Source organism: Bufo gargarizans, chromosome 7, assembly GCF_014858855.1.
Source record: "Bufo gargarizans isolate SCDJY-AF-19 chromosome 7, ASM1485885v1, whole genome shotgun sequence".
Taxonomy (NCBI): domain Eukaryota; kingdom Metazoa; phylum Chordata; class Amphibia; order Anura; family Bufonidae; genus Bufo; species Bufo gargarizans.
Genome location: NC_058086.1, coordinates 13,089,768 through 13,104,168, shown reverse-complemented (window position 1 = coordinate 13,104,168; position 14,401 = coordinate 13,089,768). Strand labels below are relative to the sequence as shown.

The 14,401-nt window shown below is 46.6% G+C and overlaps 1 protein-coding gene across 1 annotated transcript in view; it reads right to left on the bottom strand.

Annotated features, from left to right (window-relative positions):
* The window catches only part of CACNA1I (calcium voltage-gated channel subunit alpha1 I), a 917,463-nt gene that overhangs the window by 332,651 nt on the left and 570,411 nt on the right, over window positions 1-14,401 (bottom strand). The window lies entirely within an intron of this gene.

The window sequence follows — 14,401 nt, the reverse complement described above, 5'->3', positions numbered from 1 at the left end:
CACCCGCACTGAATCCAGATCCATTCACTTCAATGAGGCTGTGTACAAGAGTGGTGATTTTTACGCAGCAAGCTCTATATTGTGCGTTTTTCACGTAATGCAGGCCCCATAGAAGTGAATGGGGCTGCGTGAAAATCGCAAGCATCTGCAAGCAAGTGTGGATGCGGTGTAATTTTCACGCATGGTTGCTAGGAGAAAATAATAGCATTCTTAATACAGAATGCTTAGTAAAATAGTGATGGAGGGATAAAAAAATAAAAATAAACAATTAACAAACTCACCTTAATCCACTTGAACACTCAGCCTGGCATGTCTTCTTTCTTTTTTTGATGAAAAGGACTTGTGGTGATGTCACTGCGCTCATTACATGGTCCATCGCCATGGTGATGGGCCATGTGGTGAGCGCAGTGATGTCATCAAAGGTCCTTCAGCCAGGTCCTGAAGAAAGTAGAAAGAAGAGGAGATCCGCTACGCGACCAAGTGGATGGGGTGAGTTAAATTTGTTTATTATTTTTAACCCCTCAATGGACATTTTACTAAGAATTCTGTATTAAGAATGCTATTATTTCCCCTTATAACCATGTTATAAGGGAAAATAATAAAATATATACAACACCGATCCCAAAATATGCCAATCACTGAAAAATCGGGCATTTTCACGCAACGCACCCGCATCTTGTCCGGCCCTCACACGCGACACCCGTGTGAAAGAGGCCTTATCGTTTTCTCCCAGGGATAAAATCTTTTCTGTTCATGTGATGGACACACGGGTGCAGGGGTGAGTACAGTTACAGTACATGTGTCATGCCATGGTCTGTGCACTTGTGTGTCCATCACATGACCAGTGCAGAGTTTTATCCACTAGAAGTACACTATCAACTACTGAATGACAGCAAGCACCAATATTTTAAATCATCAAGCACTGACCAAAATATAGTTTTCTTTAAATTTTCATTATACAAAGAATAAAGTTTATTTGCTAAAATGAAGATTTGCCCTTAACAATCTGCTCCTGTTCAAGAATTTGTAGATGTAGCATATTCATTACGAATATTTCATAGGAAAATGAAAAATGATAAGTAACTAGTAAAGTAATTAAAATTGTGTACTAAAACAAACTCTTCTTTTCTAATCTGCTTCTAATTGATTTGTTTTTTAATTTTAATTAAAATATTATGAGGGCCGCCATCTTGTTTCAGCTGTGGTAAAAACAGCTGAAGAGAGAATTGCTTTACAGCAAGCACCTGAATATAAGAAAAAGTAAAAATGTTACCTGCCTCCTACTTTATAGTATGCTGTAGGTGTTCACTCTAATACTGCTTAATTCAGGATAATCATAAAACTCCTATCCCTGCCTTGGTGCACACAGCAAAAGTAGAATAGCAACAGTTGATGAGAGCTCTTTGGTTAGTGTAAAAACCGGATGTTTTTCTTAAAGTGGTTGTCTCACCTCAGACATTGGGGGCATATCGCTATGATATGCCCCCAATGTCTGATAGGTGCAGGTCCCACCTTTGTACCAGCACCTATCTTTTAAATGTAGCCTGCAAAATAAAGGTGGATGCCCTCAGTTATTTTCAGCAGTCTCATTGAAATGAATGGGAATAGCACCCCGCATGTGCAGCCACCCTCCATTCATTCCTTTGGGAGGGCCAAAAATAGCACTGACTTGGCTATTTTCTTCAGCCTCGTAGAAGTGAATGGAATGGTGGCCATGCTTGAGCGGTGTACTCCCTATTCATTTCAATGAGACTGCTGAAAATAGCTGAACGCACCCACCTTTATTTTGCGGGCCCCAGAGGTGGGAACAGCACCTATCAGACATTGGGGGCACATCCTGGAGATATGCCTCCAATGTCTGAGGTGAGACAACCACTTTGAAAGGGCATTTGTCAGCAGATTTGTACCTATGAAACTGGCTGACCTATTACATGTGTGCTTGACAACTGAAGACATCTTTGTTGGTCCCATGTTCATGTGTCTTCATTGCTGAGGAAAATTATGCTTTAATATATGCAAATGAACCCTTAGGAGCAACGGGGGCGTTTCGGTTACAACTAGAAGCTTTGTTTATTCTGCTTCTGCTCTCTCTGCAACTGCCGCACCCTCTGCAGTACACTTTAATTGGCAGGACCAGGCAGTGAAACATAATCATGCCTGGCCCCGTCAAAGTGGAGAAGTGTAAGAACAACACCCCCTTTGCTTTCAGAGACTCATTTGCATATATTAAAACATAATTTTTCTCTCCAGTGCGGGCACATATGGACATGGAACCAACACAGATGCCTTCAGCTGCCAAGTGCACATGTAACAAGTTAGCTAGTTTCCGAGGTACACATCTGCTGACAGATAGCCTTCTAAAGTGGTTGCCTCACATCAGACATTGGGGGCATATCGCTAGGACAGTCACATGGAAAATTTAAAAATAGACCAACAATATTTTTAAAATTATGTTTTTGTTTCAAAGGCGTTTCCTCAGAACAGTAAGCAATAACATATCTCTAGATATTCCTGGGGAATATGACTTGGGGCCCCACAATCCCCTGAACGGCACAAAAACAGTGCAGTGCTGCTGCTTCTTCAGTGCAGTGCTGTCGAGCACCCACTGTGCAAGGAACCACAACACAGCCCCATTGGCTTAAAGTTGTGTTGATTGCAAGTAGATTGGCCAACGGGACCATTGTGCAGATAATAAGCAGAAGGAATAACTCTCCTTTTGATCTTATCATTGGGGTTCCAGAGGTTTGACCCCCACTAATCATGATAGTTGAGCATGTCCTTGTGATGTCAAAAATGGAATTGCCCTCTGAATGACTTCTGTACTTGCAATGAACTTTACATAACTCAATTGTAAAGATGAATAAAAGTCATATTGTTATAAATCATATCAGAAAACAATGCTTCTTTTCCCACTTACTTGGGTCCCTAAACACCTCCTAAACTGTTTAGGCTACTTTCACACTAGCGCTTGAAATCTGGCAGCAGTTTTCTTCTGGCGGATTCTCTGCATTTTGCCTGAATGCGGGTGGATCTTCACCGGTCCCCACTATAGAGACTTACAAATTTCATGCAATGCCATAATGCACAGAGATCTGGCAGGAAACAGCCTGCTAGATCTCACACACTAGTGTGAAACTGGCCTGACTCACCATGAATAGAGTTGAGCGAACACCTGGATGTTCGGGTTCGAGAAGTTCGGCCGAACATCCCGGAAATGTTCGGGTTCGGGATCCGAACCCGATCCGAACTTCGTCCCGAACCCGAACCCCATTGAAGTCAATGGGGACCCGAACTTTTCGGCACTAAAAAGGCTGTAAAACAGCCCAGGAAAGAGCTAGAGGGCTGCAAAAGGCAGCAACATGTAGGTAAATCCCCTGCAAACAAATGTGGATAGGGAAATGAATTAAAATAAAAATTAAATAAATAAAAATTAACCAAAATCAATTGGAGAGAGGTTCCATAGCAGAGAATCTGGCTTCCCGTCACCCACCACTGGAACAGTCCATTCTCAGATATTTAGGCCCCGGCACCCAAGCAGAGGAGAGAGGTCCCGTAACAGAGAATCTGTCTTCATGTCAGCAGAGAATTAGTCTGCATGTCATAGCAGAGAATGAGGCTTCACGTCAGCCACCACTGCAACAGTCCATTGGCATATATTTAGGCCCAGCACCCAGGCAGAGGAGGGAGGTCCCGTAACAGAGAATCTGTCTTCATGTCAGCAGAGAATTAGTCTGCATGTCATAGCAGAGAATGAGGCTTCACGTCAGCCACCACTGCAACAGTCCATTGGCATATATTTAGGCCCAGCACACACACAGGCAGAGGAGAGAGGTCCCATAACAGAGAATCTGGCTTCATGTCAGCAGAGAATCAGTCTGCATGTCATAGCAGAGAATGAGGCTTCACGTCAGCCACCACTGCAACAGTCCTATTGGCATATATTTAGGCCCAGCACACACACAGGCAGAGGAGAGAGGTCCCGTAACAGAGAATCTGTCTTCATGTCAGCAGAGAATCAGTCTGCATGTCATAGCAGAGAATGAGGCTTCACGTCAGCCACCACTGCAACAGTCCATTGGCATATATTTAGGCCCAGCACCCAGGCAGAGGAGGGAGGTCCCGTAACAGAGAATCTGTCTTCATGTCAGCAGAGAATTAGTCTGCATGTCATAGCAGAGAATGAGGCTTCACGTCAGCCACCACTGCAACAGTCCATTGGCATATATTTAGGCCCAGCACACACACAGGCAGAGGAGAGAGGTCCCGTAACAGAGAATCTGGCTTCATGTCAGCAGAGAATCAGTCTGCATGTCATAGCAGAGAATGAGGCTTCACGTCAGCCACCACTGCAACAGTCCATTGGCATATATTTAGGCCCAGCACACACACAGGCAGAGGAGAGAGGTCCCGTAACAGAGAATCTGTCTTCATGTCAGCAGAGAATTAGTCTGCATGTCATAGCAGAGAATGAGGCTTCACGTCAGCCACCACTGCAACAGTCCATTGGCATATATTTAGGCCCAGCACCCAGGCAGAGGAGGGAGGTCCCGTAACAGAGAATCTGTCTTCATGTCAGCAGAGAATTAGTCTGCATGTCATAGCAGAGAATGAGGCTTCACGTCAGCCACCACTGCAACAGTCCATTGGCATATATTTAGGCCCAGCACACACACAGGCAGAGGAGAGAGGTCCCGTAACAGAGAATCTGGCTTCATGTCAGCAGAGAATCAGTCTGCATGTCATAGCAGAGAATGAGGCTTCACGTCAGCCACCACTGCAACAGTCCATTGGCATATATTTAGGCCCAGCACACACACAGGCAGAGGAGAGAGGTCCCGTAACAGAGAATCTGGCTTCATGTCAGCAGAGAATCAGTCTGCATGTCATAGCAGAGAATGAGGCTTCACGTCAGCCACCACTGCAACAGTCCATTGGCATATATTTAGGCCCAGCACACACACAGGCAGAGGAGAGAGGTCCCGTAACAGAGGATCTGGCTTCATGTCAGCAGAGAATCAGTCTGCATGTCATAGCAGAGAATGAGGCTTCACGTCACCCACCACTGCAACAGTCCATTGGCATATATTTAGGCCTAGCACACAGGCAGAGCAGAGAGGTCCCGTAACAGACAATCTGGCTTCATGACAGCAGAGAATCAGTCTGCATGTCATAGCAGAGAATGAGGCTTCACGTCACCCACCACTGCAACAGTCCATTGGCATATATTTAGGCCTAGCACACAGGCAGAGCAGAGAGGTCCCGTAACAGACGATCTGGCTTCATGTCAGCAGAGAATCAGTCTGCATGTCATAGCAGAGAATGAGGCTTCACGTCAGCCACCACTGCAACAGTCCATGGCATATATTTAGGCCCAGCACACACACAGGCAGAGGAGAGAGGTCCCGTAACAGAGGATCTGGCTTCATGTCAGCAGAGAATCAGTCTGCATGTCATAGCAGAGAATGAGGCTTCACGTCACCCACCACTGCAACAGTCCATTGGCATATATTTAGGCCTAGCACACAGGCAGAGCAGAGAGGTCCCGTAACAGACAATCTGGCTTCATGACAGCAGAGAATCAGTCTGCATGTCATAGCAGAGAATGAGGCTTCACGTCACCCACCACTGCAACAGTCCATTGGCATATATTTAGGCCTAGCACACAGGCAGAGCAGAGAGGTCCCGTAACAGACGATCTGGCTTCATGTCAGCAGAGAATCAGTCTGCATGTCATAGCAGAGAATGAGGCTTCACGTCACCCACCACTGCAACAGTCCATTGGCATATATTTAGGCCTAGCACACAGGCAGAGCAGAGAGGTCCCGTAACAGACGATCTGGCTTCATGTCAGCAGAGAATCAGTCTGCATGTCATAGCAGAGAATGAGGCTTCACGTCACCCACCACTGCAACAGTCCATTGGCATATATTTAGGCCTAGCACACAGGCAGAGCAGAGAGGTCCCGTAACAGACAATCTGGCTTCATGTCAGCAGAGAATCAGTCTGCATGTCATAGCAGAGAATCAGGCTTCACGTCAGCCACCACTGCAACAGTCCATTGTCATAAATTTAGGCCCAGCACCCAGGCAGAGGAGAGAGGTCCCGTAACAGACAATCTGGCTTCATGTCAGCAGAGAATTAGTCTGCATGTCATAGCAGAGAATCAGGCTTCATGTCAGCCACCACTGCAACAGTCCATTGGCATATATTTAGGCCTAGCACACAGGCAGAGGAGAGGTTCATTCAACTTTGGGTAGCCTCGCAATATAATGGTAAAATGAAAATAAAAATAGGATTGAATGAGGAAGTGCCCTGGAGTCCAATAATATATGGTTATGGGGAGGTAGTTAATGTCTAATCTGGACAAGGGACGGACAGGTCCTGTGGGATCCATGCCTGGTTCATTTTTATGAACGTCAGCTTGTCCAGATTGGCTGTAGACAGGCGGCTGCGTTTGTCTGTAATGACGCCCCCTGCCGTGCTGAATACACGTTCAGACAAAACGCTGGCTGCCGGGCAGGCCAGCACCTCCAAGGCATAAAAGGCTAGCTCTGGCCACGTGGACAATTTAGAGACCCAGAAGTTGAATGGGGCCGAACCATCAGTCAGTACGTGGAGGGGTGTGCACACGTACTGTTCCACCATGTTAGTGAAATGTTGCCTCCTGCTAACACGTTGCGTATCAGGTGGTGGTGCAGTTAGCTGTGGCGTGTTGACAAAAGTTTTCCACATCTCTGCCATGCTAACCCTGCCCTCAGAGGAGCTGGCCGTGACACAGCTGCCTTGGCGACCTCTTGCTCCTCCTCTGCCTTGGCCTTGGGCTTCCACTTGTTCCCCTGTGACATTTGGGAATGCTCTCAGTAGCGCGTCTACCAACGTGCGCTTGTACTCGCGCATCTTCCTATCACGCTCCAGTGCAGGAAGTAAGGTGGGCACATTGTCTTTGTAGCGTGGATCCAGCAGGGTGGCAACCCAGTAGTCCGCACAGGTTAAAATGTGGGCAACTCTGCTGTCGTTGCGCAGGCACTGCAGCATGTAGTCGCTCATGTGTGCCAGGCTGCCCAGGGGTAAGGACAAGCTGTCCTCTGTGGGAGGCGTATCGTCATCGTCCTGCCTTTCCCCCCAGCCACGCACCAGTGATGGACCCGAGCTGCGTTGGGTGCCACCCCGCTGTGACCATGCTTCATCCTCATCCTCCTCCACCTCCTCCTCATCCTCGTCCTCCTCGTCCTCCAGTAGTGGGCCCTGGCTGGCCACATTTGTACCTGGCCTCTGCTGTTGCCAAAAACCTCCCTCTGAGTCACTTCGAAGAGACTGGCCTGAAAGTGCTAAAAATGACCCCTCTTCCTCTTCCTCCTCCTCCTCCTCCTGGGCCACCTCCTCTTCCATCATCGCCCTAAGTGTTTTCTCAAGGAGACATAGAAGTGGTATTGTAACGCTGATAACGGTGTCATCGCCACTGGCCATGTTGGTGGAGTACTCGAAACAGCGCAACAGGGCACACAGGTCTCGCATGGAGGCCCAGTCATTGGTGGTGAAGTGGTGCTGTTCTGTAGTGCGACTGACCCGTGCGTGCTGCAGCTGAAACTCCACTATGGCCTGCTGCTGCTCGCACAGTCTGTCCAGCATGTGCAAGGTGGAGTTCCACCTGGTGGGCACGTCGCATATGAGGCGGTGAGCGGGAAGGCCGAAGTTACGCTGTAGCGCAGACAGGCGAGCAGCAGCAGGATGTGAACGCCGGAAGCGCGAACAGACGGCCCGCACTTTATGCAGCAGCTCTGACATGTCGGGGTAGTTGTGAATGAACTTCTGCACCACCAAATTCAGCACATGCGCCAAGCAAGGGATGTGCGTCAAATTGGCTAGTCCCAGAGCTGCAACGAGATTTCGCCCATTATCACACACCACCAGGCCGGGCTTGAGGCTCACCGGCAGCAACCACTCGTCGGTCTGTTGTTCAATACCCCGCCACAACTCCTGTGCGGTGTGGGGCCTGTCCCCCAAACATATGAGTTTCAGAATGGCCTGCTGACGTTTACCCCGGGCTGTGCTGAAGTTGGTGGTGAAGGTGTGTGGCTGACTGGATGAGCAGGTGGAAGAAGAGGAGGAGGAAGCCGAGAAGGAGGAGGTGGCAACAGGAGGCAAAGAATGTTGCCCTGCGATCCTTGGCGGCGGAAGGACGTGCGCCAAACAGCTCTCCGCCTGGGGCCCAGCTGCCACTACATTTACCCAGTGTGCAGTTAGGGAGATATAGCGTCCCTGGCCGTGCTTACTGGTCCACGTATCTGTGGTTAGGTGGACCTTGCTACAGATGGCGTTGCGCAGTGCACACTTGATTTTATCGGATACTTGGTTGTGCAGGGAAGGCACGGCTCTCTTGGAGAAGTAGTGCCGGCTGGGAACAACATACTGTGGGACAGCAAGCGACATGAGCTGTTTGAAGCTGTCTGTGTCCACCAGCCTAAATGACAGCATTTCATAGGCCAGTAGTTTAGAAATGCTGGCATTCAGGGCCAGGGATCGAGGGTGGCTAGGTGGGAATTTACGCTTTCTATCAAATGTTTGTGAGATGGAGAGCTGAACGCTGGCGTGTGACATGGTTGAGACGCTTGGTGACGGAGGTGGTGGTGGTGGTGTTGGTGGTACATCCCCTGTTTGCTGGGCGGCAGGTGCCAACGTTCCTCCAGAGGCGGAGGAAGAGGCCGAGGCGGCAGCAGCAGAATAGGCCGAGGCGGCAGCAGCAGAAGAGGTAGCAGGGGGAGCCTGAGTGACTTCCTTGGTTTTAAGGTGTTTACTCCACTGCAGTTCATGCTTTGCATGCAGGTGCCTGGTCATGCAGGTTGTGCTCAGGTTCAGAACGTTAATGCCTCGCTTCAGGCTCTGATGGCACAGCGTGCAAACCACTCGGGTCTTGTCGTCAGCACATTGTTTGAAGAAGTGCCATGCCAGGGAACTCCTTGAAGCTGCCTTTGGGGTGCTCGGTCCCAGATGGCGGCGGTCAGTAGCAGGCGGAGTCTCTTGGCGGCGGGTGTTCTGCTTTTGCCCACTGCTCCCTCTTTTGCTACGCTGTTGGCTCGGTCTCACCACTGCCTCTTCCTCCGAACTGTGAAAGTCAGTGGCACGACCTTCATTCCATGTGGGGTCTAGGACCTCATCGTCCCCTGCATCGTCTTCCACCCAGTCTTGATCCCTGACCTCCTGTTCAGTCTGCACACTGCAGAAAGACGCAGCAGTTGGCACCTGTGTTTCGTCATCATCAGAGACATGCTGAGGTGGTATTCCCATGTCCTCATCATCAGGAAACATAAGTGGTTGTGCGTCAGTGCATTCTATGTCTTTCACCGCTGGGGAAGGGCTAGGTGGATGCCCTTGGGAAACCCTGCCAGCGGAGTCTTCAAACAGCATAAGAGACTGCTGCATAACTTGAGGCTGAGACAGTTTCCCTGGTATGCATGGGGGTGATGTGACAGACTGATGGGGTTGGTTTTCAGGCGCCATCTGTGCGCTTTCTGCAGAAGACTGGGTGGGAGATAATGTGAACGTGCTGGATCCACTGTCGGCCACCCAATTGACTAATGCCTGTACCTGCTCAGGCCTTACCATCCTTAGAACGGCATTGGGCCCCACCATATATCGCTGTAAATTCTGGCGGCTACTGGGACCTGAGGTAGTTGGTACACTAGGACGTGTGGATGTGGCAGAGCGGCCACGTCCTCTCCCAGCACCAGAGGGTCCACTAACACCACCACGACCATGTCCACGTCCGCGTCCCTTACTAGATGTTTTTCTCATTGTTATGGTTCACCACAACAACAAATATATTATTTGGCCCAATGTATTGTATTCAAATTCAGCGGGATATAAATTTGAGGCCTAGTATTTAGGCGCTGGGTGACCGGTATGGATTTAGTGACAGAATTAGACTTGGAAATGCACAGAAGCGTGTGTGTGTGAAGTTATTCTGAATGACCCAATGTGCACCTTGAATATTATATACCCTTTTAGGGATAGATTTCAAATAGCTCTGATATAGCAGAAACCACTAAATTATGAAATTGCTAAATTGGGAATTGTATTTCAACCCAGAACAAAAAATGTGCTTTGACGGACACTAAATAACTTTCCCAGCCACAACAGGACAGCGTTAACGAGAGATTTAGCAGGATATAAATTTGAGGCCTAGTATTTAGGCGCTGGGTGACAGGTATGGGTTTAGTGACAGAATTAGACTTAGAAATACACAGTAGCGGGTGTGTGTGAAGTTATTCTGAATGACCCAATGTGCACCTTGAATATTATATACCCTTTTAGGGATAGATTTCAAATAGCTCTGATATAGCAGAAACCACTAAATTATGAAATTGCTAAATTGGGAATTGTATTTCAACCCAGAACAAAAAATGTTCTTTGACGGACACTAAATAACTTTCCCAGCCACAACAGGACAGCGTTAACGAGAGATTTAGCAGGATATAAATTTGAGGCCTAGTATTTAGGCGCTGGGTGACAGGTATGGGTTTAGTGACAGAATTAGACTTAGAAATACACAGTAGCGGGTGTGTGTGAAGTTATTCTGAATGACCCAATGTGCACCTTGAATATTATATACCCTTTTAGGGATAGATTTCAAATAGCTCTGATATAGCAGAAACCACTAAATTATGAAATTGCTAAATTGGGAATTGTATTTCAACCCAGAACAAGAAATGTGCTTGAACGGACACTAAATAACTCGCCCAGCTACAGCACTAAGGACAGATTTAGCTGGATATAAATTTGAGGCCTAGTATTTAGGCGCTGGGTGACAGGTATGGGTTTAGTGACAGAATTAGACTTGGAAATGCACAGTAGCGGGTGTGTGAAGTTATTCCGAATGTCCCTATGTGCACCTTCAATATGATCTACCCTTTTAGGGATAGATTTCAAATAGCTCTGATATAGCAGAAACCACTAAATTATGAAATTGCTAAATTGGGAATTGTATTTCAACCCAGAACAAGAAATGTGCTTGAACGGACACTAAATAACTCGCCCAGCTACAGCACTAAGGACAGATTTAGCTGGATATAAATTTGAGGCCTAGTATTTAGGCGCTGGGTGACAGGTATGGGTTTAGTGACAGAATTAGACTTGGAAATGCACAGTAGCGGGTGTGTGAAGTTATTCTGAATGTCCCTATGTGCACCTTCAATATGATCTACCCTTTTAGGGATAGATTTCAAATAGCTCTGATATAGCAGAAACCACTAAATTATGAAATTGCTAAATTGGGAATTGTATTTCAACCCAGAACAAGAAATGTGCTTGAACGGACACTAAATAACTCGCCCAGCTACAGCACTAAGGACAGATTTAGCTGGATATAAATTTGAGGCCTAGTATTTAGGCGCTGGGTGACAGGTATGGGTTTAGTGACAGAATTAGACTTGGAAATGCACAGTAGCGGGTGTGTGAAGTTATTCTGAATGTCCCTATGTGCACCTTCAATATGATCTACCCTTTTAGGGATAGATTTCAAATAGCTCTGATATAGCAGAAACCACTAAATTATGAAATTGCTAAATTGGGAATTGTATTTCAACCCAGAACAAGAAATGTGCTTGAACGGACACTAAATAACTCGCCCAGCTACAGCACTAACGACAGATTTAGCTGGATATGAATTTGAGGCCTAGTATTTAGGCGCTGGGTGACAGGTATGGGTTTAGTGACAGAATTAGACTTGGAAATGCACAGTAGCGGGTGTGTGAAGTTATTCTGAATGTCCCTATGTGCACCTTGAATATTATATACCCTTTTAGGGATAGATTTCAAATAGCTCTGATACAGCAGAAACCACTAAATTTTTAAATTGCTAAATTGGGAATTGTATTTCAACCCAGAACAAAAAATGTGCTTTGACGGACACTAAATAACTTTCCCAGCCACAACAGGACAGCGGTAACGAGAGATTTAGTGGGATATAAATTTGAGGCCTAGTATTTAGGCGCTGGGTGACCGGTATGGATTTAGTGACAGAATTAGACTGGGATATGGCCAAAAAATAACCACACTATTGCTGGTTAAATGCACTTGGTGATGGGCGCAGCTTGCCCCTGATGTAGTATATGGCCAAAAAATTAACAGACTATTGCTGGTTAAATGCACTTGGTGTCACAGCTTGACCAACCACACTACTGAGGGTTAAATGCACTTGGTGACGGGCGCAGCTTGCCCCTGATGTAGTATATGGCCAAAAAATGAACAGACTATTGCTGGTTAAATGCACTTGGTGACGGGCGCAGCTTGCCCCTGATTTAGTATATGGCCAAAAAATGAACAGACTATTGCTGGTTAAATGCACTTGGTGTGATAGCTTGACCAACCACACTACTGAGGGTTAAATGCACTTGGTGACGGGCGCAGCTTGCCCCTGATGTAGTATATGGCCAAAAAATAAACAGACTATTGCTGGTTAAATGCACTTGGTGTGACAGCTTCACCCTGATGTAGGCTTTAGCCAAAAAACAAACGCACCATTGAGGGTTAAATGCACTTGGTGACAGGCGCAGCTTGCCCCTGATGTAGTATATGGCCAAAAAATAAACAGACTATTGCTGGTTAAATGCACTTGGTGTGACAGCTTCACCCTGATGTAGGCTTTAGCCAAAAAACAACCACACCATTGAGGGTTAAATGCACTTGGTCGCAGCTTGTGCTGGCGCACCACAAGACACAAAATGGCCGCCGATCACCCCAGAAAAATGTGACTGACAAACGGTCTGGGCAGCCTAAAAACAGTGAGCAATTGAGGATCAGCAGCTCAATGATCCACAGCTGCAGATCGATCAGTTAATCAAGTCCTTTGGAGGAGTTAATCTGCCTAATCTCGCCCTACTGTCGCAGCCGCAACCTCTCCCTACGCTAATCAGAGCAGAGTGACGGGCGGCGCTATGTGACTCCAGCTTAAATAGAGGCTGGGTCACATGGTGCTCTGGCCAATCACAGCCATGCCAATAGTAGGCATGGCTGTGATGGCCTCTTGGGGCAAGTAGTATGACGCTTGTTGATTGGCTGCTTTGCAGCCTTTCAAAAAGCGCCAAGAAAGCGTCACAAAAGCGCCAAGAAAGCGACGAACACCGAACCCGAACCCGGACTTTTACGAAAATGTCCGGGTTCGGGTCCGTGTCACGGACACCCCAAAATTCGGTACGAACCCGAACTATACAGTTCGAGTTCGCTCATCCCTAACCATGAATTCAGTGCTAAATATGTTTTGAGAGACAAGACAAAATTTTCAGCTCATTGAAAGATAAAATTACTTGCTGCCCATAGAAGTGTATGGAGGGGTTTGGAGGAGCAGAGTAAGAGAGAAGCAGAGAGAGCGACACACACACACACATACATGCTGCTGCAGATACTAGTGTTTTCCTGTCTCACAGCTAGTGGATTCACATCTACACTGCTCAGTACTTCTCAATATTTGTCTTCAATTATACTGTTCTTTCTCTGTATTTGAGATGAGTTCTCCTCTGTCACTATGAGATAGTGACAGAGGAAGAGAACCTCTACTAATTTCTGTGTGCAGTGCATGGCAGACATTGTAACAGCTAGTCTCTATCCACTAGCTTAGGGGAAACTGAAAATGAGAGCTGGCGCCTACAGAGGGGAAACTGGTGAAAAATACAATTAATATAATGATATATTGTTATTCTTCATGTACACTAACAACAGCTTATTCAGAAAACTCCACTGAATTTACAGGTATACTTTAAGCAGACTGGCACACTCAATATCTGGGATCCAGTGAAGGAAGAAGAATGAGAGGCGGAAGGAATCAGTGTATAAAAAAACTAATTTATTGACCTTAAATGGCATTAGAGGTATAATGCCAGGGGTAGCGATAAGGGTATGTATACAATTAAATAAAAATAATATAAAAATCGTATAAAAATAGTACAAAAATAGTACAAAAATAGTACAAAAAATAGTTCAGAATTCCGGATAGAGATAGTCTTATAGTAGTCCAGGAAAAAAATGTAAAATGTGTAGTATTCCAGAAAGGTGGGGGGGGGGGGGAGGGAGAAGAAGAGAAAGTCTTAGTGTATCAGCCATGTTTGGTGGTCAAAGTGATTTGTGCCTGTATGTCCGAGAATAATCCACTGTATAGTGTGTTGGAGTAGTAGTTATGGTGCACAGTGTTAGGTACTGTTTGTGGTATAGCAGGGTCCATATATAGTTCATAAATTAATGCATAATGTCAATAATGGTTGGGGCATAAAAAATAGGTAGATGCGTTTAAAATGCAAAGATTAATGCATAAGATCGCAAGTAGGTTGTGTAAGATGGTGAGAGTTTGTTAAAAAGTTATGTGGCAGGCAGATTAGTTGTACAGGTCTCAGACGAAATAGAGAACAGCCTA